General features: G+C 38.7%; 1 protein-coding gene across 9 annotated transcripts in view; it reads left to right on the top strand.

The window, feature by feature from the left end:
• The window catches only part of TBL1X (transducin beta like 1 X-linked), a 205,626-nt gene that overhangs the window by 33,775 nt on the left and 145,460 nt on the right, over positions 1-26,391 (top strand). For 8 of the 9 annotated variants that reach the window (XM_009683683.2, XM_068921037.1, XM_068921012.1 and 5 more), the window contains exon 2: positions 26,244-26,316. The exons of the other annotated variant lie outside the window; for it this stretch is intronic. The gene's annotated coding sequence lies outside the window, so the exon portion shown is untranslated. The remainder of the gene's footprint in view (positions 1-26,243; positions 26,317-26,391) is intronic. 9 annotated transcript variants of the gene reach the window in all.

Raw genomic sequence — 26,391 nt, 5'->3', positions numbered from 1 at the left:
CTATTTAGATAATTTAACAACAAGACAGCTCAATGAAAATATGATAGAAAACATTCTCAATGAAAACAGGAATGAAGACACTTTCCAAATCTTACAGTGGTCTCAACTATTGTCAAGTCTACAGAGGATTTTTTTTAAACACTCTCCTTCAATAGGAAGCGCTATGAAACTAATGTCTCTTAACTGGTAATACAGTTTTGCTTCAGAGCTTTGCTCACTATGGAAGTTTTTTATCGTGCTGTTAAAAGAACAAATTTTCAGGTGTGGAGGAATATATGGACAGTATAGTTTTTCCTTGCTACCCTAAAGTTTAGTGTCTCTCACTGCCTTAGTTAAAAATACAAGTACTTTTTATCCAGAAAATACTGCCCTGTCAAATTCCTAGAGGATAGAAGAGCAATAGGTCCAAATAAAATACTGTACTCTGAAGTGCATTCAGGAAAAAATGTCTGATGTAAGTCACTATAATAGAGATTCTTGAGGAATTTTGGAATAATATTGTTATAGAACAATGATAAAATAAATCCCAGAGGACCTCCCTTAGCAGCAACCTTCTGACCAAACCCAGAGACATTAATTGACCTACACCTAATTTAAAGATTTAATTAAATTTTGATATAATTATGTTGTCAAGGGATGTCAAATCGGTGATCGAGGATCTGCACGTGACTTCTTAAATTATTATCTCCCCTTTTTTAAAGGTAAAGTTTAGAGTATGATTTAGTCACTAGTACTTTTTTTCCTCTCCCATTTAGAAGGTTAATCAGAGAATTTCCTTCTATCCAAATTATATATTCAGAGCCCTTCTCATGTGGGTGTTGCATCATCTAAAAATTTAGGTACTTGCCCCCCACAAAGTGGCTCAGCACAACTCATGTAAATGATGAGGATTTTTTTGCTGTTGGGGAAAACATTAAATGTGTCTTCAGAGTGACCCATGAAAAGCTCTTGTGCTGCAGAAGAAGCCACCTAGAACCAGGCAGAGGGAAACACTGAACTGCACAAGGTTTCAGCTCTAGTTTTGGACTGAAAGTGCACTAGCCTCTGCAGTCCTGTCTGCGTGTGTTTGGATATGCCTTGTAAATACCGGCAGAGTTTACAGGCTGAAGAGGAAGATATGCCTGAGATTAAGTGGTTGGAGTTTGGGCAATCCAAATTGCTTTCTTGGGGCTGAGGGTTAGGTACCTATAAACCATTCTAATCTTATTTTATATGCCGTTGTAGATCTCCCTCTTCTGCTGTGAATTTAAGGAGAGAAGGAAACCTAATTCCAGCTAACCCTGTGTCTGGGGTGGCCGGTGGAGGAAACGGAGACAGTGATCACAGTGTCTTTTCTCCAGGCCTGCCCTTTTCTTGTGCATCACTAGAGGCTTGTAGGCTGAGAGGTGCTAGCAGATTTTAGGAAGCTGTCTGTCTTCTCTAAAAGGCTGGGAAGTTAAGTGCAAGTCCATCCTTCATTTGTTTGGGACTCTGGGGGAATTGCCAGCCTTTCTAGGGCAGGAGGAGGATGATTAGAGTCTGTTCTGCAGTGGTTAATCCTCCCTTACCTCTGCAGTCTGGAGCAATTTGGCTGGGCTATGGGGAGAGGAACAAGAGCGAGTCTGATCTCGGTTTGTGATTTCATGTGTCACCGAACCTGCTGTAGCTGTAGGCTGCTACCAGCAGGAACAACCTTGCAGGCCTCTTCTCCGTGACTTTCGTGTGCGAGATCTGGTGATTGCACAGTGCCATAGAGTCAGATGAGGGAGTTGTTCCAACAGAAAGGTAGTGAGTGGGCGGCGGGTGGTTTTCTGTTAGGCTAATCGATCTGCCTTGTCCTTCTCTCCCTTCCCCCGTGATATTATGAGGAACAAGGTGACGCAAGTGAGGAAGAGCCCATTTATAACTGGAAGCAGGAAGGGAGCTTGGACTGCCGCTGTGGTGGCAAACCCCACGTAACTGAATTAGATGCAATATGAAAAGCTCTTACTTTTCCAGTTGTTAAGCCCCGTGGCTGCATCTCTCCTTGATATGGTTTGCTTTATATTTGTCTTTGTATTTGAGATGGCCAGTTAACTGAGCTGAAGAAGCCTTGAGGAACACAGGCTAATTTGGATTTTAAAGCATTTCTTCAGTTTCAGCCTTGGGATTCTGTAACAGTTTCAACTTGGGCTGCTGGCTGGAAACATACCCTTCATTGCCTTTTTACTTATTTATTTATGTTAGCCTGATTTTTTCCTTTTTTTTTAGTAAGAAGTTCATGTGTTTCTGCCAAATGTACTGTAAATATTTTAATTTGTTTATTCCTTCTACCCTTTTAGTGTGTTAGAGAGTGGGAGGGCACAATCTCGTACTTCGACATTATGTTTTCAAGCATCTCTTATTTCTTTTTATTGCTCTTTAGAGTATGTATCCAAAAGGATGGAAGCTATCTTTTTTGTGTGAGAGCTATTTAAATGATTATCCAGCAGCGTTTTATTTATACATACACACACACACACACACACACATTACAGATACATGCACATGCACATGCGTGTACGCATGCATGTACAAAGACATGCATAAACACTCTAGACTGAATTGTGCAAAAATTTTTTTCTTCTGTATTCTCTTATTGCTTAACTTTCTAAAAAGTATTAATCTCACAGGTTTTAACCTCATTGTGCCTATTTTCTGCCTTCTCATCAAATACAATATTTGCGTAAGTGTTAATGTATCATCCCCATTCCATTCCTCTTCACAGAAGTATTCCTCACACTTAAACTACAACATTCCTCTATATTTCGTGCAAGGAAAGATTGTAGCAATCTTAGGTCTTTGCTAAGCTTACACTGTTGACCAATGTTTGTGTGATATTTGGTTTACAGTATGATTCACTTTTAATGTAAAATATCAATATCAGGGTATCAATGTAAAATTGTAAAATATCAATATCAAAATATCAAGAAAGGCTAGGCCTTCAGCTGAGACTATGGTTTAAAATAATTCTTATATGTTATGATTATGCTGGAAGTAACTTGCAGCTTGTTGTAGTGAAACCATATTTCTAACTGAATTAAGACTAACTCTGAGAAAGGGAGCAATTTCACCATGGAAAAATCTTAGTACATGTGGCTTTTTTTTTTTCTTCTGAGACTGAATTAATTATTGTAATAATCAGCGGCCTATTGCTTCAAATAAAAAGCTGAGGTAGTTGGGGAGGAGTCCATTGATTTTTATGTGACACGTTTGTTTTCTAGTATACACAATAATGCTGTTGTGCAGGGTTTTGGCCTTTAACTGATAAATAAAATGTATGTTCAGTGCCGCTTTAAGTCAGCTGATTGTATTGCAACTGGCTGTATGCAAAGAGATTCATAAATGGGATCTTCACCTGAAGGACAGCTGAAGAAACTGTCCAATATAGAAATACCTGTTTTGGTGTGGGAAATCACACAGATTATGCAGTACTGTCTTAATTAGTCCCTCCTGTATGCAGAATTGAAGAGTTTGATGATACCTCATGGCTTATGACAGAATGGTGGTATTGTGGGATAAGGTGGAAAGTGCTGAATATATAATCTTCATTTGTAATCACATCACATGCATCAACATAAATTTCTATTTTTTTCTTATTTTTTTCCGTGTGTATTGATGGTTTTCCCCTTTTGCCGGCTATTTGTTAATGGGACTTTCTCAATTTCCCTTCTCTTCATCTCCCTTCATCACATGACTTTATACGTCATTGTGAGGAACTGTGTTTTAGATATTTAATCTTTTACTACTTCATCCTTAGGCAGTGTAGTGTGTTACTGAATGGCCAAGTGAGTTAGAAGTTATGGTAGGCACTGTATGCTTTTCCATGTGATGGCTGCGGGTACTGAAGGACCTTTTTGAATTTGCCTAACCTTTTGGTAACTTCCTTGCTTTGTTAATTTTCGCCCTCCTGTTGCTCTTTAAGCCGTGTAAGAATAGTTAGCTCTACTTCGTGTTCAAAGGGAGTGAAAGCGGCTGATGTGTGCTACAACTCTCTGTGAAGGTCCAGTGGGAAAAGGGGTGGCTGAAGGATGGTTTTTTTGAGTGGTCTTTAGATGAGGGGAAAAGCAGCTCTTTGGCAGCAGCATCTTTATCTAAGGCCTTATTCCTCTTCCAACAGGAAAGAGAGTGCGACAGCTTGTCAAGTCACTTTATTAACAATTAATTTGTATAATACTCCTGATGTACTTAGCACTTCCGTTGCTGAAAATTTCGCCCTTTTGAATAGGGCAGGCATAACTTATTTGAAGCTACAGGGAAGCTATGCTATTATCGCTGGCCAGAAAGTAAATTTGTGTTCACAGCAAATACTGCATTTGCTTATCATATGTTATATAAGGTCTCTTTTGAACTTGATACGTGTGATATTTCATGGGAACACTAGAATGTTTTATTTTTCAGAATGCATTGTCAGGCAACACAGATATTATTGGTTCTCAAAATCCCAGTTTATAGGAACATAGTATTTTCTGTAATATGCTATTTTAAAAATGATGATGAAGTGGTGACACAAATCAATAAAGCTAGGGGATTTTCAAAGCGGAGACAAGTCTGAAACATCTCTCCTTCAGTCTTCCTGTTGTGTGCTGGTACTAGCTTCAGCTCAGACCTTAGTTTTAGTGTGAGTTCTAATTCTTCTGAATTTATCTCTCAGATTTATCTCTGTCAACCACAGTATTTGTGTGCCATCTCATTCTTTAGTTTCTGATGTCTGTACTTTACTGATTTGTTTCCTATCTGCCTCGTCCATCTTTTCATTTTTGGTAAAAATGGATTTATCTTGTTTTTATGATTAAATGGAAAGAGCTTCTTAGGAATCAGATCTGGATCCTTTATTACATTTTAACATCATTCTTTGGAAAACTGATTATATCTTGCAAATTAGAGTAACATCCTGAAGGTAATAAATCCTACAGAACTTGTTAAATACCTTTTTTTTTTTGTTTGTTTCTAGATTATCACTGAAGCAGAATTATATTATTCCAAACTTTCTTGAGTGTTCTGCTTTTGCTCTGTGCGTTGGCTAGTAACTAGCCATTTGCCATGCCAGAAGGACAGAATTGTTTTGTTTCATAGGCTCTACATTCAGAATATGATTTCATAATTGTCAATTAAATATTGACTTTTTATAATGATATTTAAATATTTATCGCCTCAACATAAGCAGTCATGAAAAGGCAGGAGAAGGACTTTTCTGGACAGATTCAAATCTATGTCTGTTCAGTCTGTGTTCATCTCTCATTTGCAAATACATGGCTGATGTTTCTTTTTTTTTTTTTTTTTGGGTGGGCCATACTATTCACTTTAGTGTTTGATGCATTAAAAGTGCACAGCACAAATGTGTATTTTGGTATTGCAATTGGTGGATTGGAATTTTACCAATAACAGTTTGTTTCTAAGAGTTTATGGTATAGATCCATTTGCATTCATGAAATAATTCTAGCTGGTGTTTCTAACTGAGATATTCAGAGTGTGTGCGTGTTTTTTCCTTCTGTCCTGCCTTCTGAATATATTATGGCTTCATTCATGTAGGTAACCCTCATTAACAAAGAGTTCCTTTGAAATTTTCAACTCTGAAATATCCCTTATAATTTCTTAGTATTTTTCTCTGGTGAAGTTCTTGTTGCTGCTGACCGTAAGACACGAAAATGGAAATAGTGCAGAGACCTAATATGAGATACCTTTGGACACAGTATATTTTCAGTCATGTCTAGATGAAAAACCTGAAAAAAATGTTGTTTTTTTTTCATTTAAAAAACCCCGCAGTTCAGATTTTGACTTCTTATAGTTGATATTGCTGCATCTGAGTAATCAATAAGTTTTTTCAGAAAGTAAATATATGATTTGGTCGCCTCCGACAGCAGAGCTTATACTTAGTGACTCAAAAGGATCAGGGGCATTATTTCTTCAGCAGATCAAATGTATTTCAGTAATGCTTACTTTGAATTTAGGATTGTGATGGAAACTTCAAACACTGGGCAACAAGAATGATTCCTGCTGGCAAGGAACAGGAAATCACGATGCTGAACTGAAAGAGACAACTGAGAAGTTAGACACAAAAAGGAGTGTGTATTTAGGAAGAAAACAGAAAGAAGATTTAAGTAAACAGAGCATACAAGCATTAGATTATAAGGAAAGGCAATTCCTGCAATTTCATTTAAGTCAGTGGATCCAGGAGTGGATCCAGGATTTCAAAGCCATGAGGTGGTACCCAAGTGCATAAACCAGCTGTGTTATGATGTTATATTAGGTGGGAACCAAACAGGCCCTAGCCCTTCCACCTTGATTTCCCCAGCAAGGAAACCTGGGTGAATGCGCTGCAGCTTCTGAGTGGACCCCAGGGTGGATGACGTATAGATAAGCACCTTCTTTCTGCTGCTCAGTATTAGAGGTATGGGAATACTTAGTCCTAACTTCTCTCTTTCTCCTGAGCTGTAGCGAAGTCTTGAGGCAGGGGACACTTTGCCACAGTGATTACTATTCAGCTGCCCCCACCAGGGGCTACGGGTTGTCGTCCCAGAGAGGAGTTACTCATGGTGAGAGAACAGTGCCATCTCCCCAGTATAAACACAACATCCCCATACTGGACAGTAGTAGCAAACTGCAAATCAGAGAAGCAATTAAATGAAGAATTATTTTTGTTCCACTGAGGAACCTAAGATAGGTGGCCTTCTGTATACAAGCAAGCTTCCAGCAGTTACTGAAATGGTATTTGGCACTTTTTTTTTTTTTTTATTATTACTATTAAATTAGAACCTCCAAGGGTAATGTAGTCAAACTGGAGATAAAAATTGGCTCTTTCTTCGATTGCAGAGCTTCATAAGAAGAAATGTGATTTTATTAGCTTTCTTTTTTAATGTAAACTTCAGTATCGTGAATACAGACCTTCAAATTAATAGTAGTTCCTAACGAATATCATTCTTCAAGGGTTTTTTTGTCTTTAATCTCCCCTTGAAAATAAATGTGAGTTACATAAGATCCTTTCCTGTTGTTGAGACCTACTTAGAAGCAGAAGCGAACGTGCCGTACAGAGAAAGAGCCAGGACTCAGTTAGCAAACTCCTGTTGTGCAGTTTCTTTAGCCATCATAACTCACAGCAGCCTAAGGTTTGCTCTAATTTATACCCCTAGGATATGTTTCTTAGATAATGCAATGTAGTGAAAGATTCGTGGCACAGGGGATCTCTGCCCTGGCTTCCATATATTCCTGTCTATGCTGCCAGAGAACGGCCAGGGTACTGCTTTATCAGTTTTGTTCAAGAGGAGCGTTCCTGTTCTTTAGCACAGTTGTCCTACACAGCTGGAAGAGTTTTCAGCTGCCCACTTCCCTTTGAAATCTGTCCATTGTCTGTTACTTGAACGGCACATAGGGATCAGGTCGTATTTTAGTTTCTGTCCTGGAGGGCTAGCAATTTCAGTAACTCTACTTGATGTTAGCATATCATGTATATATCTTCTAGACTCTCACAATTCTGAAATTGTATGCTGTTGATCCATCAAGAGTTGCTGATTAGAGAAGACTGGTGAAAAACTTTGTGTGTATTTCGATTTCCAAGATTTCCTGAGCTCTTGACATATAATTCATTAGCAAAACAACTGAGAACCTGCACTTAGAATGATGGGATAATATGCTACTTTGTCGAGGCTTGTCCTAGGAAAAGAGGAAACAACGGAATAAATGACTATAAGAAGAAAACTTCTCTCCTCCCCTTCTCCACCATATTTTGTTTTGTTTTATTTTTTATATTATTTTAAGAGCAAGAAGATTACTCTTTATAGACTTAATATCTAGCTGCTGCTTTTAATCACTAGTGCACAGGATGGCTAAATATAGGAATGCAAATGCAATATTTATGTTGCTGTGAGAAAAAGATACGCTCTTATGGAGGCCTGATCTGAAAAAAAGAAGAAGAGCTTTTTTGTCAGGATGGCTCCATTGGTCAGAAACACTATTATTATTATGAAGTCTATAATCACTGTGCTGCAGGTGCTATTATTAACTGTATTTACCAGTACATCATATTTCTCTTTCCATTTGCGATTAAGCTAGGCCCACAGATGCACACACATACTGTGTCTTGACAAGCAATTGTGCTGAAATATGTAAAGCACTGCACACTTCCCATATAATGTTCAAAATCTCGCCTGTTTTTTCTGGGAGGATGCCTTTGGTAGTAAACTGTTGATTCTTAATTCATTACCATTGACCAGTTCTGCATTTTCTTTCCGATACTCTTCCTGGGAAACATCATCTTGCAGGGCTCAATTACCAAGTGTCAGAGTAGGTCACTGGAGAAACTGGTTGTTTGTGAGAGTGTCCTATATAAATCTGCGCCATAGAAGAAAAAGGTGAATTCTCAAGTCAGTGGAGTTTTGCAACAGGCTCCAAATAATGCTTTAGCTGACATGGGCTTTGAGGCAATACTGCTGGAAGTGTGTGGAATGCCAGCCATCACAGATCATGGGGACTTCTCCATTGTGACTTGCCCGGTAAAATCATAACCATAGTACCTGTACTTTGGTTTCAAGGTGATTAAAGTTACAACTATAATGTCCTATGATAATACCAACACTAATACCAGCAGTTTAATAAGGGGTTTTCTTTGTTTGGTTTGCTTTTTTTTAGCAGGCACAGTTAGGGTCTCTGCTTGGGTGTTCCACTGCAGTAAAACCACCCTGACTTTCCCTCAAATTGGACTGGGTCATCGTGACTGTTAGATTGCAAATATTTTGATAAAGGATGTTTTGACAACACATGAAAATACTCCTTGCAAAGGAAAAAATAGCTGAAGATTTAAAAAAATATATAATTTTCCTAGGATTAATAAGATGAAAACTTTAAATCTGTGATTAAAATTTCTATTTTTTTCTAGTTTTCAAGCACTTTGCTTCCTTCCTCGTTTCTCTGCTTCTTTGAAAGGAGGAAACTTAAAGATGGGAACACGAAACTGAAAAAAATTCTAAAAAAAGTTAACATAGCAAAAATAGTTGGTCAAAGGCTCTAAAACAAATAATTTTAGTGAAAAAAAATCATCAATTCATTGGTAATTGCTTTTACTTAAACATTTCCTTTGAAAAATGGCAGTGCTCTCTATATGTTGAAATTAGTGTGAGTCTCCTGCAATGCAGAAATTTGGAGTGCAGTCTTTTTCTCTTTTTTTATATTTGTCTTTTGCCATTTTAACAGGGTTTATCTGAAAACAATGCATTTACTTGGTTTTGTAGTGTCTTTTGCTACTATCTTCGTATTCTAACATTGACTCAGTATCTGAGATTGGGTATAGCAATGTCTAGCCAGTAGCCACTAGTGCTGGTGGTGTTTCCAGGGATTTAGGAATTTCTTCTTTCTCTAGCTCCTCTCCTCTGCATGTAAACATCTTAAATTATTTACAGTTGTTTTCGATAAACTTAATGTCCATAAACGATGCTTTAGTGTCTTGCACTGAATTTGTAGTTCTTTCAAAAGGCATTGCTTGTTTTATTTTTATATTCATGCTCAGGATAATTGTGATGTAGGCTGCCGTTAGCATGCCTGCTCATCATGGAGGCACAGAAATCTTAGAGTGAATAGCTATTATCTTCCATCCTCTTTCTGTGGCCATAACTGAATAACGTAGCCTTTTGAGACCAATATTTTTTTGAATAGATGTTTGACCCATATTTCATGTAACCCTAAACCAAAAACATATTCCTTCATTCATGACATGGGCTCAGATAAGCGTTTTTACTGACATGGGGAAGATCGCTGAGGTGAGTAGTCAGTCAGCTGCGTGCAGTAAGAAATCCACAAATCAAATCACTGCCTCTCAGAAATGTAAAGGTGTCCTACAGTTATACTTTAAAAACATTTTTATGTTTATATAAAGAAGTATTTTTTGGAGAAAGCACTCCTATGTGATTTATCTGCAGAAATAAGAATTCTCCAAAGTGTTTCTTTTCAAAGCCTTTTAGAAGTCTTTCTTATTATGCAGCATATGTCTCTTCATGTGTCTAGACTAATTTTCAGAGGTCTTGACTGGTCTGTTTAGTCTGACATGCACTACAGGAATATATTAAATAAAATATGTGTGGATTAAATTCCTATAAAATTAACTTCAATTTCATTTTATTTTTTCATCAATAGCTCCTGCAGGGAATAATATCAACTTGTATTTTAAAGGCTTTTTTCCCCCCCCAACGGTGATACTTTATGCTTTTCATTTCAAACAATGAAAAAGGGTAGAATAGCCTAGTTTAATACTTTGGCTGTCATGCACTAACAGAATAAGTACTGTGCCATTTGGCTGAAAATTCATCAGCAGGTATTTATTTAGGTGCAGACAGACAGTTTGTGTTAGGAGTTGTTCTGTTTTTGAGTGATGGAAATATTTCTACTGATCTTTCAACAACGCTGTAACTTTGTGTCTCAATTATTCAACTATATGCTTTATTCTCTGAAAGCTCCCCTATACTTTCCATATATTTCCTTATACTCAGCTGTGTTGTGTTCCTAAGAGGCTAGATCTACATGGGTCAAAGATCTGACTGTGGCAACCTTGCCAAATGTCATTTGTGATGCTAACTTTTTGGTGATGCAGAATAAGTTCACTGGAATATCGTGCATGTCCTAACAAAAGACATATTATCTAGTTTATTGTCAGCTGCTCAGTGCCTGAGTGGCAAACTGGTTACTCTGTATTTAGAACTTTAATGGGTGTGTGTGGCATGAGTAGTTTCGGGAAATCTTAATTACCTCTGCTGTTGCTTTGATGGAAGAGCCAAGACAATAAACCTAAGGAAGTAATTCTGATCTTGTGTGTTAGGCTTTTGATCTTCTGAGCAAATTTAAAGTTACTGTTAATTGGTCAAAGTTTAGAAATGCAAGCCAGAAATACACCTGAAGTGACACCCCCAGCAAATCTGGTAACATTCCAGTTGTAAAACATTTTGAGAAGTGGTATTGTAGTTTCTTCCTTCCTTTTTATGGCCATTAACTAGACCGTATTGTTTCTGAATATGTGGGTCATTATGTCACTTGGCATTTGCATATGCTGAGTCCTTACGCTGTGTCATACCCGTACCTTCCTTCACATCATTCGTTATGCCTCACTCACAAAATACCTTTGTCACAAGATACTCTCCTCCATTAATTAGAGTGTGATGTTGATAAACGCATTTAAGTGCTTTACACTCACTACATTTGGAGGGAGTCAGGCTCCTAAACATAGGCGTAGGATCTGTGTTGGGCCTATACTTTTTTTTTTTTCTTATTCTGACAGTTTTGGTATATAAGATTCTAAAGATTAAAAGGTTAAGTGATGAGCTGTTGGTCAGTCAGTGAGGAAGAGTAGGACTTGCTCACTAGAAATGGAACTACTGATGATGATGAAACCTGCTTAAATGTGTTATGACTGTAAAAGCCTGTTTCTTTCATACTAAAATCGAAAAATAAACAGTGCTCAGATATAGATAATTCAGTGTTCTTGAGAAATTAAATCAAAGAGCAAGCACCACAAGGCAGCAATGCAAACTTCCTTAGTTTAGTCTCGTAACTGTTTATCATCCTTGGCCAATAGGGGTAATTTACTGTAAAACACTTTAGTTCTTGTCCTTTCTAATAACACTGCTACCACATTGCCAATTGTGAAACACTACCTGCTAGGAAACTACAGTGTTTCCTTTAGCTCTTATTCATACAGAGTTTTGCAGTATGCGTTTATATACAGACAAACTGCACGCCTTATTTACACATCTGTTTAGGCGTGTGTACTTTCCAGCTAGGAATATGGGTGGATTCCACTGGTAGGACTTTTGCAAGATACTCAGGCAGTTGCATTCAAGTAAAAGTCACTTCTGGAATCTTGAAATCATGCTGGTTTTCTGCGTGAAGATTCCATATTGAAAATAAAATATACACTTCTGTCTCACAATATTTATAGACTCTGAACTATTAATATATAAATATTGTTTACCAAGATCCTAACTGCAAACATCAGGAGATACTGTCCTAGCTTTCAAAATATTTGCTTTTTGTTGGAATAAGTCAAATGTGTGCTCAGTCAAAAGTGTATGTATTTTATATTGACGTGTTTTATACCAAAGTCTTACCAGAATTGTGCCTGGTATTTATCGACAATTTAAGTGAAACATAATCTTTTCCATTATCAGAAAGAAGAGGGCCAAACTAATATATTCAGAACTAGTTAATAAGTGCACGGGGCACAGGGAGAAGTAGAAAACCATCTTTACAGCCTGGGGCAAACTCTGCTACTGCAGATTAATAAAATACTGGCTGTTATTGCAGATTAATAAGATACGGTCATTGGCAGAATTGTCATAACTGGTTGTATGCTGGCTTTTTCATCACTTCAGTTGTAAAGCAAAAGGCATGCACTGAAGTCCCCTTGAAGTTATTTTTTTTCCGCTGCTAAATGGGAAGAATATGCACCACTGGCTGGTTACAACTGCTCAGCTGACCAGCAGTAACACAGTAACATGCTAGGTCATGCTAATACAGTTGTTACTGGTCCGTAGCCTCCTTGATGCATGACAGCGCTCTGGAAACATAAATGTCTGGAACGTATTTATATTTAATTTGTAGAAGTGATGTAGTGAGTATATTTGTCTACAACTTTTGTGAGGTAATGCTGGAGGCATTGCAGGGCTACACACTTTGATTTTTGTGCACTGCTGTTATTAAAACTGACTTTTACACCTCTAGGTCCTAGTGGAATTAATTTTATCTGCTTTATATATTTGTGAGCTTTTCACTTTACTAGTAATATTTTGTCTGTGAAAAAGAGACCGTAATATGGAGTTAATCTGAAATTTTAAATGCGTATGTGTGGTACTGGGGGAAGAAAGAGAAACTAAGTTCAAATATAAGTAGGATATTTATTTTCTTAGAAGAAATGGTTGTGTGTTGTTTGACTAGAATGCTTTCCTTATTAAAAGAAAAAGACTCCCATGTATTAGCTCAGTGGAAAGTGCTGGCTCTGCTAGTTGCTTGGAAGAAGAAGGTTTTTTTGGAATGTGACTGCAAAACAAGGACGGCATTTTTGAGGCGGTTAAGAGATTCTAAGCATTAAAGGAAATCAGTTCATGTTCTGTCTAGTTCTATTAATGTTCATGTTCTAGTCAAAATTTTTCCAAAGATAGGTCGTGTTAGTGAGAATAAGTTGGCTTTCAGGATATTTGATTATTAATTATGGCAAAACTAACAGTATAATTTGGGTAGCTGGAATACCTTGTGGTGTGTAGGAACCATAAAGCTGTGTGCTTGATTACCAGTCAGCTTCTTTGTTCATCGTCGTTCTTTGAATTTGTGCTGCTGCATTTTTAGATTTTTTTATTCAGTTTTGTTTCAGAGTATGACTTTAGCTATGATCCAAATTTTAGAATAAGAAGAACGTTCAGATTAAAAATTCAGAATCTTGGAAATATTTTTCAGGAGAATTTGTCAATGTGAACATGAGCTTTGGTAGACGCGGAGATAATAGAGCAGTTTTTGCTCTGACGACTTGGAACAAGTATGTGTAGGAGGTGGCCTCAAACCTAGAGGCTTGTCTAGATGGGATCACCACAAAAAGGCGCTTTCTGTGCCAGCTGAGGGCATGCAGATGAGAGCAGGCAGTGGTGAGTGCACCGTAACTCTAAGCGAGGTGGAGGTTTACCCTTTCTAGGTATAATCGCTCTGGCAGGCTAGCGGTAGAGGAGAGAAGTGACTGTCTATAACTATCCATTTAGAAATGGCTTTTGAGCGTAGGCACAGGCGTTTGGCGTGGTGTCACTGGAGTACCCTTGTTACTGTGCACTGTGTAGTTCAGCTGTTTGTGGCTAATGTTTGGAGGTGTACATTTAGGATTAAGAGTCAGTCTCTGTTGCTAATTCAGATCTGCAAGCCCCAATGTCTGGTCTCAAATAGGTTCTTCTAATCTTTATCTTGATATGCAAATATCTAAAATGAGAAGAATATCTGTTAACATCATAGGATGTTGTGTAGATGATTTAATGGTTGTAGCAGCCTGAATTAGGTAAAGTGCCGTAAGAATACTGCTAAGATGGCTCTAAGCCACCAGTGTGATGCAGCTGTGAAAAAGGCTAATGTGCTGCTTCTTTCTACAGTGCATTAGGCGTGATCTATTTGGAGAGAGAGAGAGAGAGAGAGAGAGAAATGCTAATAGCATTTTATGAGGCCTTCTCGAGACCTCATTTGGAACACTGGCTACATTTCTGTTCACTTACATTCAGGAAAGAGAGGCTTAAACTGAACAGGTGCAAAGTACGTCTACTAGGCTGATCAGAGGAAGAGAGTAATTATCTTTCAAAAAATGAATTAGAAAGCTTCTGTTGTTTAGCTTAGGGCGATGAAGGTTGAGAAGGGATACAGTAATGCCTTGTAAATAAATTTATGGATAAACATCAGGAATGAAGAACGTTTTCAGCTGAAGAATAACCGTTTTTGTCTGGTACTGATATTCTAAGTGTGTCCTAAATAAATGCAGGCAGGAAATTACAAGAACATTTCTAACCATTTCAAGATGAGAAGGACTGTGGGGCAATGAACCTTAGTAGTTTTAAGCTAGAGTTTAGTAAGTTTTACAGAAGGAGATTTTATTTCTGAATGAAGCCAGAAAGTTAAACTTATGAGATGAGCTTTTGGATTTCAGGTATTTGAAATTTTGAGCTATCCAAGGGGCTTGAAGGGAGACTGAAACTGTTTTTTTGCCCTGTGTTTACTTGGCATTAACAGCATGCTTCAGGGTTTCCAGTGGTTGCTTGTGGGTGCGAAGTGTGTTTTTAATGCTCTTCTCCTCCCACTGCCCTTTAATAACAAGTTATCTTTACTTGTTCCCCCTCCCCCCCCTTCTTCTTGCATGCACAGTTCAACTGATTACAAGATTTGGGATCAGCAATGAACATCTGCCCCTGGGGAAATAGGCATGCAATGATAGACATTATTATCTTTTTCTGTTGTATGATGCATGGTCCACTTCCTGTGATCATTTTGGGAGTTGTTATTTTGCTGTTTTCTGTTTTTAAAGAAATTCTCTGCTATTACAAAGACAAAAGATATGGACAGTGCCCTCCGTCTCCAATTCTTCCTCTATGGTATTCCGTAATCATAGGCTTTCCTATGGCATTTATGCTTTTTGTAGGGTGCTGAGAAGCATTCTTTGGTGTTTAAGGCACATGGACTGTAGATACCATGGGAATTTCTGAACCAGACATTCATTGTGTGGCTGCCTGCAATTGCCCAGCTGCATCCCTTGTGGGGTCCCTGAAAGGACCATCTTGCATCCTTAAACTATGTTTTGAGGCACACGTTGAAACGTCATGTTGGTGATCCACATAAGGGGTTGCATTCTTTCTGCTGCCAAAGCTTTACTCTTTTGTCTGGAGCTACTCTTCTGTCATGATTTGTGTGTGTGTGTGTGTATATAACTATATATAACTATATATATATAATAATAACTATATATAACTATATATATATATAGTGTGTGTGTGTGTATGTAAATATATATGTAGGTATGAATGAATGACCATATGTATTTGTCTTCTCTTATATCTCAGGAAGGAATTTTCTGAGTAAATAATGTCTTGCAGTTTGTTTTTCCCTCTGGCTTTCCAGTTGCTGCATTTCTGTGAGAAAGTGAACTTCCGGGGAAATGAGCAGATCGCCAGAAATCTCAGGTTGAAAGGGGAAATACGGAAGGGAAATGAGATGTGAAATTCTTTCACAGGGTCTAACTTCGGTATTGAATTAAGTCATCAGAATGTGGACAGGAAGTAGAGAACCAAGAAGAGCAGCACATTCATTAGGTTGTATTGGTTTTCAAAAAAATCATGCAGCCTACGAGTCTCGGTAGTGTTTATAACACGTTCATGGCAGAGCTACTTTCTGTTAAGCGTGCAACAAGAAGAAGGTGTTCCTAAATTAGTAAGTAAAGGTCATAGTTAAAGCAGCTCGTAGAGGATGGAGCACAGTTTTCTAGATTTTATTCTGAACAGAATTTAAAGAGAAGATTTCTTTTCAATGTTTTATTGAAGGGCCAGGTTAAAAAATAAAATCTTACTTCTTAAATTGCTCTATTTTTAGACTCAGGCCATATCATGCCAACAAACTTTCATCAGACTTTTATGTGAAAAGAAGAACTCTGAGCTTTATGTGACTATTATTGTAACAAAAATTGATTCTTATGTATATAGGGATCACTATAATATAAACCTGAGTATTTATAAAATAAATTGTTACGCAGTAGAGAACTCATAAGAAAGTGAATTAGGAAAGCAGGACAGTATTCTTGCATTTACTAATAAGTTGCCACATGATTTTACACAAAAAAGGAGACAAATAATTTTGAATGGCTCATTATTTTTATAATCGTAGCAATTTGGGGTCAGTTGAGCCTCACTTATTTTTCTCCCATTAAAAAGACACTAAGTCCAATTTAGGGATGAACTCTTTTTTAAAAATGAGTTGAATTCGAAAGAATGTACTTAGCTTTGCCAACTAAATTTAATAGGCAGTCCTTTTGAAAATTTTAGCTGTAATCTTTATAGCAGAGTAGATAGTTAAAAAAAAATTGATTGTGTAATTTACTTTGAGATAAGACAGGAAAAACATGTTGGGAGACACTTTTTAATTAGAGGGACTTTGGTTGTGGTAAATTTCTTTCTCCGTGTTCAACACCTCACAACTTACTGCAGCCTTTGCTTAAGGTCTGCTTGTTGGGACCATTCTTGAGCTTGGGGGAGGTGATCCTTGAATACCAACCACCTTGAATGTCACCTCGTCTATCTGAAGAAAAAAATGCACCTGGAACTTTGTCCTTCATTGGCAACTGTCTGTCAGCAACTGTGCTGTTTATATTTAAACCATTGGACTATCTCTACTGCTTTCAGTCTGAAGCAAACTTCTGGCAATGACCTTCATGATGACTTCCTACAATTAATGGCTCCTGAGACTACCAGGCCTCTAGCACTTCCTCTCTCCCACAACTCTCTGTGACCTGTGAGGCTCAGGGGTCAAAGAAATGTTAGCTACATTGGCTTTAGGCCTTACAAACTGTAAACTCATACCACTTGTGTTTAAGTGTTTGCTGAAAAGTCCTAGTACTTGCCTGTGTGAGCACGTTAACTAGCATAACCTAGACTATAAGTGCTAAAGCCGTAATGTTAAAATCTTTTTATTCTGGTGTGAAAGCCTGTTCTAGTTTAGCTGTGCTTATGTTGGATAAAGTTTGTTAAGCCAGAAAACTATTTGTTCAAAAAAAAAGAATTCTTCATGGGAAATGTAAACTAATGCAGTTTATGATTCTGTCATTCTTATACTGGTAAATGTTCAATGTCAGCAAACTGTTAGAGTTGTAAGAATCATTATTTCCCTTCAGTCATGTAGACCTTAATGAGGTATAGGCAGCTGTTAAACTGATGAGATGTAGTCTGTTGAATATAGCTAGTAGAATGCAATGGGCGAATTCTTAGCTTCATACTAGTGATTTGTCGGGGGAAAATGATGTGAACTTTCATTTATAAATGATTCTGTTGACCTTTCTGACAAGGAAGTATGTGTGGGTGAACAAAGTGTCTTTTTCATGTCACCCGTGATAGAAACTAGACTGTAAACACTGTACTACTACTAGGGATGTCAGGAACTTTAAAATGTGAACAAGAAGATAAAACAAACTGAATGTTTTGATAACGTATATGGAGACAAATACTGAAATTTGTTTTATGTTATTTTTGTCAGTTTACCAGTTTAAAAAAAAACTGTTAACATCAGTCTTCTACTAATAGTTATATATATTTATGTAGCTATTATCCTAACTATCAAACAAATATAAATGTGTTGGAGAATAAGAGAAACTTACAGTGCCAGCTTCTGATAAATGTTCAGGATCACTAGTGCTTATTGGCTTCTGTATGAGTTATGGCCAATGGATTATTTAGGTTTTGAAGCGTAGTTCCAAGGTCATGATTCAAATTAGCAGTCCCACTTACTCCATGGGATGTGTAAGTGGTGGATTTGCAGGGTCAGTGGTGGTAGGACCCAGGGTAACTGAAATTCATTTTAACTTTAACACTAGCAGGCAGTATACCACACTAGAGAGTAAAAGACGGTGCAACATTAAATATATTGATGTGACTGAGACCTCTTCAGAAGAAATAACAATTAATTCCGTCTTATATTATCCTGACACATACCTTTTAATGTTCTGCATTTATTATTTATTTATTTATTACTTATTATTATTGGTTTCCCATTGCATCTTGGTGGTCAAGTAAAGGTAATCACCTATCTCTTTCAGCATTAAAGTGTACTTAACTCCGTATGGCTGAACAAAGGAATGAGTGATTTATTTGTAAATAATGCATTCAGTGATGGTATTGCTCTTATGCTTAATTTTTAAGTATCACATATACAAATTGTGTGTTGAAAGGCTGTCTTGTTGAAGTGTATATAAGCATTATTCATTATTTGTTATTTAAATATGAAAAGTAATATCAGTGTACTGTCTTTATTTCAGATAAATCAGAGTTCTTTTTCTTCTTAGTTTCAATATTGAAAGAATCCAGATGTAAGAGAAATTCTTCTTCAGCTGGCACCTTTTAGGGTTGAATCATTTATTTGTACACGTTAAGCAAATTATGCTGTTATTAAATGGCCACTCAGTATCAAAGCAGCAGCATAAGAGGGAAACGTGCTTTCTTCACTGAATCTACTTCATTTCAGCTGAGGCCGACACTTTAAATTCAAGTAGGGGACTCAGTTGCACAGATTTATTACAGGCCATGAGAATCCTATAGCTTAGGCCCCCAGGCTGGATTTGAAAGCTGCCTCTCTTCCCTTTCTGGTCCCTCTCTTTTCTTCCCTCTTCCCTCTCTGGTCTTTTCCTTCCCTCCCTCTCTCCTGCACACACATTCACACTCATTAGTCTCCTGAGTATTGTTTAAGTGCATGGCACGTGGAGGGAGGATTCGGGAGCAGACTCGATTGTTTGTTTAGGATCAGTAGGACTTGGGGCACAAATGTAGACAAGAGTGTAACTGAGGCTGCTAATGTCATCCTGAAGTGATGGAGTTGCGTTTGGTCAAAGAGGAGCCTGGATCTGTTGCTCTCTTAGGGAAGGCAACAGGAGTAATGTGACCAGCTACTGTTTTATCTTGATGTGAAGGGCAAGTACAGTGGCCCAGAGGGCAAAAAATGAAGAAAAGCTATGTGACTTTTTACACTATTTAGAATGCATCCTTGGGAAACAAACCTAAGGCTTAGGCACAGAGAAATTTGCCAGCACATAAAACAAAATGGCATGTGAAATGTGCCATGAAAAGGTGACAGTGTATGTTGGAATGAGGTGGGGGGAGAAGAAGAGGGAATAATACTGAGAATAAGCTCTGGATAGCAGTAAATAACAGATTTGGTTATATAGCCAATGCTACCTTTTTAAGTTTATATTTAAATATAATCAACATACTAGTTAACATCAAATGTTCATAAATCTTAGGAAGCTAATTGCAAAGGTAATATGAAAGATTAATCTACAATTTCGACTTATACAAGTCAAGACATTTTCCTTTAGGTTCACCTCTATATGTTCTGATACACCAGTCCTGAACTGTATTACTAATTACTAATTTTTACTGTGGGAGGAGGTGCAGCATCAGAGACTATGAGAAAGAGACCAGATCTTCTCTGAGACTCTGCAGTTTCATGACCCCAAACCTCCAACTGCAGCAGAGCAGCCAGCAGTCAATGCCTATGAGGTCAGAAGACAGAAACTCCCATGATGAGGAAGGCTGGAAGCTGGTGACTTCTGGCACCAAGAGGGGGGCTCCTGCTCCACTGGAAGACTTGCAGCTTTGGATAAGATTTGCTCCCCTTGTAGCTGTGGAGGAGCTGGGAAGAGTCTCAAATGGAGCATCTATGCCAGCTGAGCCTTAGCCACACAGGATCACCCGGAGGAAGCGACAAGTGTTAGTGGGAACTTGCTGCTTTGGGGGAGAGACTCCCATCTGCTGATCTGACTTGCCATTTAGGGAGGTTTGCAGCTTGCTGGGGGCTTACATTCAGCATGTTGTGGAGAGGTGGCCAAGGATGTGGAGATGCGCACACCAATGCTACTGCCAGGAGAGACCGGGAAAGTATCAAGCATGGCTACATGGCTCTGGGGATATAGCAGCATGGGGGCACATGGGGTGTTCTCCTTGATCCTGCTGGTGAGGGGTAAGGGTCTGAGGACTGAATGATCCTGGGTCAAAAATTGGTTGTGCAGCTAGTGTTACAACAGGGTTTTCGGTTTCTGTGACCATAGGACCCTCTTCAAGGACTGACAGCTTCTTGGTAGAGAAGGGATCCACCTTTTAAAGTAGGGCAAAAGTATCTTTGCCAACAGACTGGCAACCTGGTGAGGAGTGCTTTAAACTGTGAATGGTAAGGGAGAGAGAGAATGACCAATGATCAAGTAAGGAAGTGGTGGACAGGTTTGGCAACCAAAGGGTCTGAGGTGATGTAAACAGAAGGGAGCTCTTGATCAACAAAACACTGTTGAAGTGGAATTGCCCCAAGCACATGCATGGGAGTAAGGAAGTGCCTACAGGACCACATTGTAGGTAGAGCTCTCAGGTCCTTCCTAGGCAGTCAGCATGCCCAGGTGCCTCTCTGAAGTGCCTGTACAGTAACGCACACAGCATGGAAAACAAAGGAGAAATTAGGAGTCTGTGTGCAGTTACAGGGCTATGATCTCATTGGGATCAAGGAGAAGTGGTGGGATAGCTTATACAACTGGAGTGCTGCAATGGATGGATGCAGGCTCTTTAGGAACGACAGGCGGGGATGGAGAAAGCAGGCAGAACGCATGGAGCTCTGCCTGGGGAGAGGTGAGAGATTAGCTGGCAGCTTTTGGGTCAGGATTAGCAGGTGACATGGTAGTGATCAGGAAGAAGAATTGGATGATGCCTTCTTTGAACAAGTGGAAGAAATTTCTTGTTTGCAGTCCCTGATCTTTGTAAAGGACTTGAAACACCCTGATGCCTACTGGAGGCACAAGCAAACCAGGAGGTTTCTGTAATGTTTTGATGACAACTTCCTAACACAGGTGATCGAGGAGCCAACAAGGGGAGGTGCTCCACTGGACCTTGTACTTACGAACAAGGAAGAAGTGGTTGGGGATGTGGAAGTCAGGGGCAGCCTTGGCTGCAGTGACCACAGGATGGTGGAGTTCAGAATCCTGTGAGGAGGGAGCAGGGTAAAAAACAGAATCACAACCCTGGACTTCAGGAAAGCAGAGTTTTGGCGTGTTCAAGGACCTCCTTGGAAGAATCTCACTGGATATGAAAGGTCCAAGAGAACTGGCTGGCATTCAAGGATCACCTCCTCCAAGCTCAAGAATGGTCCCAACAAGCAGACCTTAAGCAAAGGCTGCAGTAAGTCTGCATGGATGAACAAGGAGCTCCTGACCAAGAAAGGGTACAGGAGGTGGAAGCAGGGACAGGTGACATATTCCCAGGAGCAGTATAGAGACCCTGTCCAAGCATGCAGGCGTAGGTGGGGTTAAGAGTGCTAAAGCCCACCTGGAGTCAAAACTGGCAAGGGATGTGAAAGGCAACAAGAAAGGCTTCTAAAGTACATAAGCAGCAAAAGGAAGGCTAGGGAAAATGCGGGCTGGCTGCTAAATGGGGCAGTGGCCCTGAAGACAAAGGAGACAGAAAAGACAGAGCTACTGAATACCTTCTTCACCTCAGTCTTTACTGGTTAAGACTGGCCTTCAGGAATCCCAGGCCCCTGAGAACAGAGGGGAGGTCTGGAGCCCTGACGAGATGTACCCGTGAGCGCTGAAAGAGCTGTGTGATGTCACTGCAAAGCTACTTGAATATTTTCGAAAGGTCATAGTGATCAAGAGAGGTTCCTGAGGGTGGGAAGAAGAGCTATCTATCCTATCTTAGCCTCCCTGTCTTCAAGAAGAGCACGAGGGAGGATCCAGGGAGCTATAGGCCAGTAAGCCTCAACTGAATCCCTGGGATGGTGACAGAGCAGCCAATCCTGGATACAATTACTAGGCGCATCAAGGACAGGAAGGTGATTGGGATCAGTCAGCCTAACCAACCTGATAACTTTCTACAATGAGATGGCTCATAGTGGATGAGGCAAGAGCAGTGGATGTTGTTTACTTTGACTTTAGTAAGGCTTTTGACACTGTCTCCTCTAACATTCTCATAGACAAGCTGATGAAGGCTAGATAAGTGGTCCGTGAGGTGGTTTGAGAACTGGCTGAATGGCTGGGCTCAGATGATTGTGATCTGTATCATGAAGTCCAGCTGGAGACCAGTCATTAGTGGTGTCTCTCAGGGGTCTTGGAGCATATGTAGGTTGTGCCCCCTGGAGCAGGAAGGCAACTTCATTCTTCATTGCTTGAAAATTGGGTTGTACTTAAGTGAGGAAACTATGGGGAAAGAAACAAAACATAGGGAGATGAATGGAAGAAGAGGAGTTGTATGAGATAAGGAAATTTATAAAACATGGGACAGAGGAAAAATGAGGTAAAAAGGGAAATCAGTGGGAGAGCTGACGGGTTTAGGATACTCGGGTGTAAATGCATATTGGAAAAATACTAGAGCTAGCTGTTCATTTTGATTAATAACAAGAAGCTGAGATCATCTATTCTATATTAATCTGTATTAACGTTTGTGTTACTTCTTTTAAAAAGATGCCTGTTACAAATAGTGGTTAGTATTAATCAGCGTGTCATGAGGTAATCCCAAGAACTATTTTTGGGTATTCAAAGGTGGGAAGAATGTTTTTAATGCAATTCTCATCATAGTTGAATTTATTATGTAATTCTGCCTTCTGTTGTGTTGATGTAGTCCAAATTCTGTTGTTACAAACCCTATCAATACCAACTCAAATATTTAAAATGTTTTAAAAATAGGACTTAGGCAATAAATCAAATGTCATTTAATTTGCTGTATTATTTCACATGTTGGGGGAATCAGCCTCTCCCAATTGTATGAAACAATCTTAAATTCAATCTTACCCTCCCCCCCCCCAAAAAAAAAAAGGGAAGACAAGATGGGAGTTGGAGATAAGACAGGAAGATGTCTTTAGTTCGTTTGTGCTTTCTGCCAAAAATGGGTGAAGGTATGCTGTTTTCTACTTTCTTCCAGTGGAATAAAGATAAGCTTGCTTATCCTTGCTTAACAGTGCTGTGAAAATGCCACTCTGAATTGAAAACTATTAAACTCCCCCCAACCCCCATATTTACTGTATGTGACCAAATCAAGAGCTGTTTTGTCTTCAGAAAGAGTGGCTCAAAATACTGGCTTTAACTGAAATGTAGAATAGGTTTATATTGAAGATTTAGACTCCGTCTGACTTTGTTTGGGTTCTCTCTGTAGGAATGGAGACTGGTGTATCAAACGTGTAGCTGAGGCAGATAATGTACAGTACTGGCTGGTACTAAATTATGTTATTTTGTTTTAATTTAAAAGAGTAGTTGGTGTTAATCTAACCTCAAGACTGAAGTACTCACAATCCACAAAACCTTCATTTAGCTGCCTTGACATCTGAACGCTTAGGTGTCTATGGTTTTCAGTAGTGAGGGATTTAAGTGCCTAAAATTCCACTTCTCATCAGATAGCACTGCTGTTTCAGCTTATCTTCTGCCTAAGTCCTTCTGGGATCCTCAAATTAAGTGCTCCTGCATATGAGTCCTTGTACAGATTTGTTTAACACCCGTCGTTGGAAATGAGTTCAGCATAAAGCAAAGCAGCTGTGGCTACGGTGCACTAGTCACAGAGACTCTGTAGAAGCCGGGGAGGGAGTTAGTTGTGGAGGATAAATCTGAAAATCAGTAGTGGGAGAGGCAGGTGCAGGGAGGCTGAGGGGAGAGTAAAACAGTGGGAAAGCCACAGAAAAGTAAAAAGCAGTGTGAAGGAGATAACAGATCTATCAATGAGGGGGACAGAAGGCAGAGAGATGATGATGCTGTTGAAAGGAAAGATGGTGGATGAGGGCTGGAAGCTAGTGGAAACGGGATTCTGGTTGGAGGGAGGGTAGGGAGCAATATATAGTATGGCAAACTTGATGGGATGGAAGCAGTTATTCTGAAGAGACAGGGAGGAAGGACTGGGATCAGAAATACAAGAACACAGAGCCCAGTAACAAGGAGACTGTGATGGAGGTGCTGAATGTCTAAAGGATTGGCGCTGATACAGCCGGGATGAGAGGGACAAGTGTTGGGGGAGACTCTGGGTGTTTGTATTCAACAAGATGAAACTTCTGTTCTGTTACTTTCTTTAAAAGAGTTGGCAATTAAACCAAGCTCAAAAACTGCCTTGCAGAGTGTTACTACCATTACAAAGTCAAGCACTGCAAAATTAGGAAAGTGAAGAACAACGGTTGTCTAGAATATTTTAATTGAGCTCCCTTGGACATATGCATTATGATATAGCGTTAAATTTTATGATCTCAGAATTATATGGTCTCTGAAGACTGTACGGCAAAGGAGACAGGTCTTTGAAAACCTGCTTTAATTTGTTGCAGAAACTGTAAGTTAGGTAGTGAATGGGGCAAAGCGCTGCAAGTAATGAAAGATTTGGTTACCTGGTTAAGGTAATTGAATACAAGCTTCCCCAGAGAATTAGTTTAAAGTATGATAGTGCTAGGTACTCTGCAAAAATTGAGTTTTAGGGATCTTGGATTGAGCACTTACATTTGTCATGTTTTTAATTCAAAAGTTTCCTTCTTTCAGTTCACTGTCTATGGGTATCATATCACATACCTCACAGGCGACTGTAATGCAATCTACTCTCATCACAACAGTACCAAAGAGAAGCTGCATGTGAGAACTAGCTTTTCTGTCTTCGGAGTACTGCTCTGAAACAGCACAGAACAACCTGAAATAAATAAATTGTGAGCCTGTGCTGTGACTTAATGCAATTCACTTAATGTGTGCATTTTCAATATTCTGTTTTCTTCTGTCTTCTGCATTCACTGAATGAGGTGGGGGGTCCTATGGAGAAAAAGTTGCATGTCATCACCTAATTAAACGATGTCAGACTGAGTTTGAACAAGGGAGCCCAATTAACTCTGAATACTTAAAAAACAATACAAAATAGGACTTCTCAAATTAGTGTTTATCTATAGCTTGTTGGCTTTTTTTTTTGAATGCATGCTTTGCATATATGTATCCTGGGAAAATCTGGATACACAATGTACAAAGAAAACTTAAAAACTAGGAAGCATATTTGCAGTCAGTTTTTCAGTTTCCCATAACTTCTGGTAAATTCTTCATTGAAAAATTGTAATTTGCTTATTTTTCCAGTTGTATATTTACTTGCATCAGGTAGAAGATTAAAGATGATTTTCCATTGACCTGATGTATTTTTAATGATTTTTAGAAAAAGTAATTCCATCTTTTTTTCTTTCTAATTTGGTTATATTCTGACCATGGTCAAAAGTAATGGAGTGATAATTATTTGAAGGGAAAAGTTTCATTTGCTGTGGCATACCAAATGCATTGTTTTCCTAGTCTATTATTGCTAGGTGGGCTGGTCTAAATTAGATGGGCTATTTCAAATTGGAAAATGTGAATATATGCAGGTGGACTTTTGTGTCAGCAAAGCCCCACTCATTTAATTGGAGTGCCATATGCCTGCAAAAAATGATTCCATATGGTTGAACAGCACATTTTGGAAATGTTTCTTTAATTCATACTCATGCCAGGAGAAAGTAGAATAACTTTTTTTTGAGTTCCTCCTTAACTAAGTGACAGTGCACTTGTACAGAGACCATCTTTCAATTTCTAACCTGGTAACTGACTATAGATAGGATTTTCTTATCACATGTTAACAGTTTTAAGGTAGCTTAAGGCTGTGACTAACAAAAGCTTAACAACAGCATTGCTTTGTGTTTGAACTCCTAAGAACAGGTGATGAAATGTACCTAAATCATGCAATCTCACCTTCTACGAGGCTGAATTGACATGAGATTTTTCATAGAAAACTCTTTCATTTAAGGTTGAGCTGAGTCTGAAAAAAAAAATGTAGATCTGGTCAAATGAAGAACAGTCTTGTTGCAGAGAAAGAAAACTTTTAATTTACTCCTGCTTAAATAAATTGATGGGAAATAATTCTGTTAGAAAAGCTAGAGATCTGATTTGTTAAATAGCTGACAATTCTGAGCTGACAATTTAAGAGTTGATACGATCAAGAGATGAACTTTTAATAAGAGTTATGTAAATTTTTTTTGTTTTTTATTGCATGCAGGTACCTAAGGATAAAACTGGCCTGAAGGGAAAATCTGGGGGAAACTGGGAAGCTTGACTGTACTTGCACCTGAGTAAGTGAATGCTTAGCTGGAAATCAACTTCCAGAATGTTAAAATTGTTGAATATTTTTCAGCTTCTCCTTGCCT

Source organism: Struthio camelus, chromosome 1 (assembly GCF_040807025.1).
Source record: "Struthio camelus isolate bStrCam1 chromosome 1, bStrCam1.hap1, whole genome shotgun sequence".
NCBI classification, from domain to species: Eukaryota; Metazoa; Chordata; class Aves; order Struthioniformes; family Struthionidae; genus Struthio; species Struthio camelus.
This window is presented reverse-complemented; position numbering and strand designations above follow the sequence as displayed.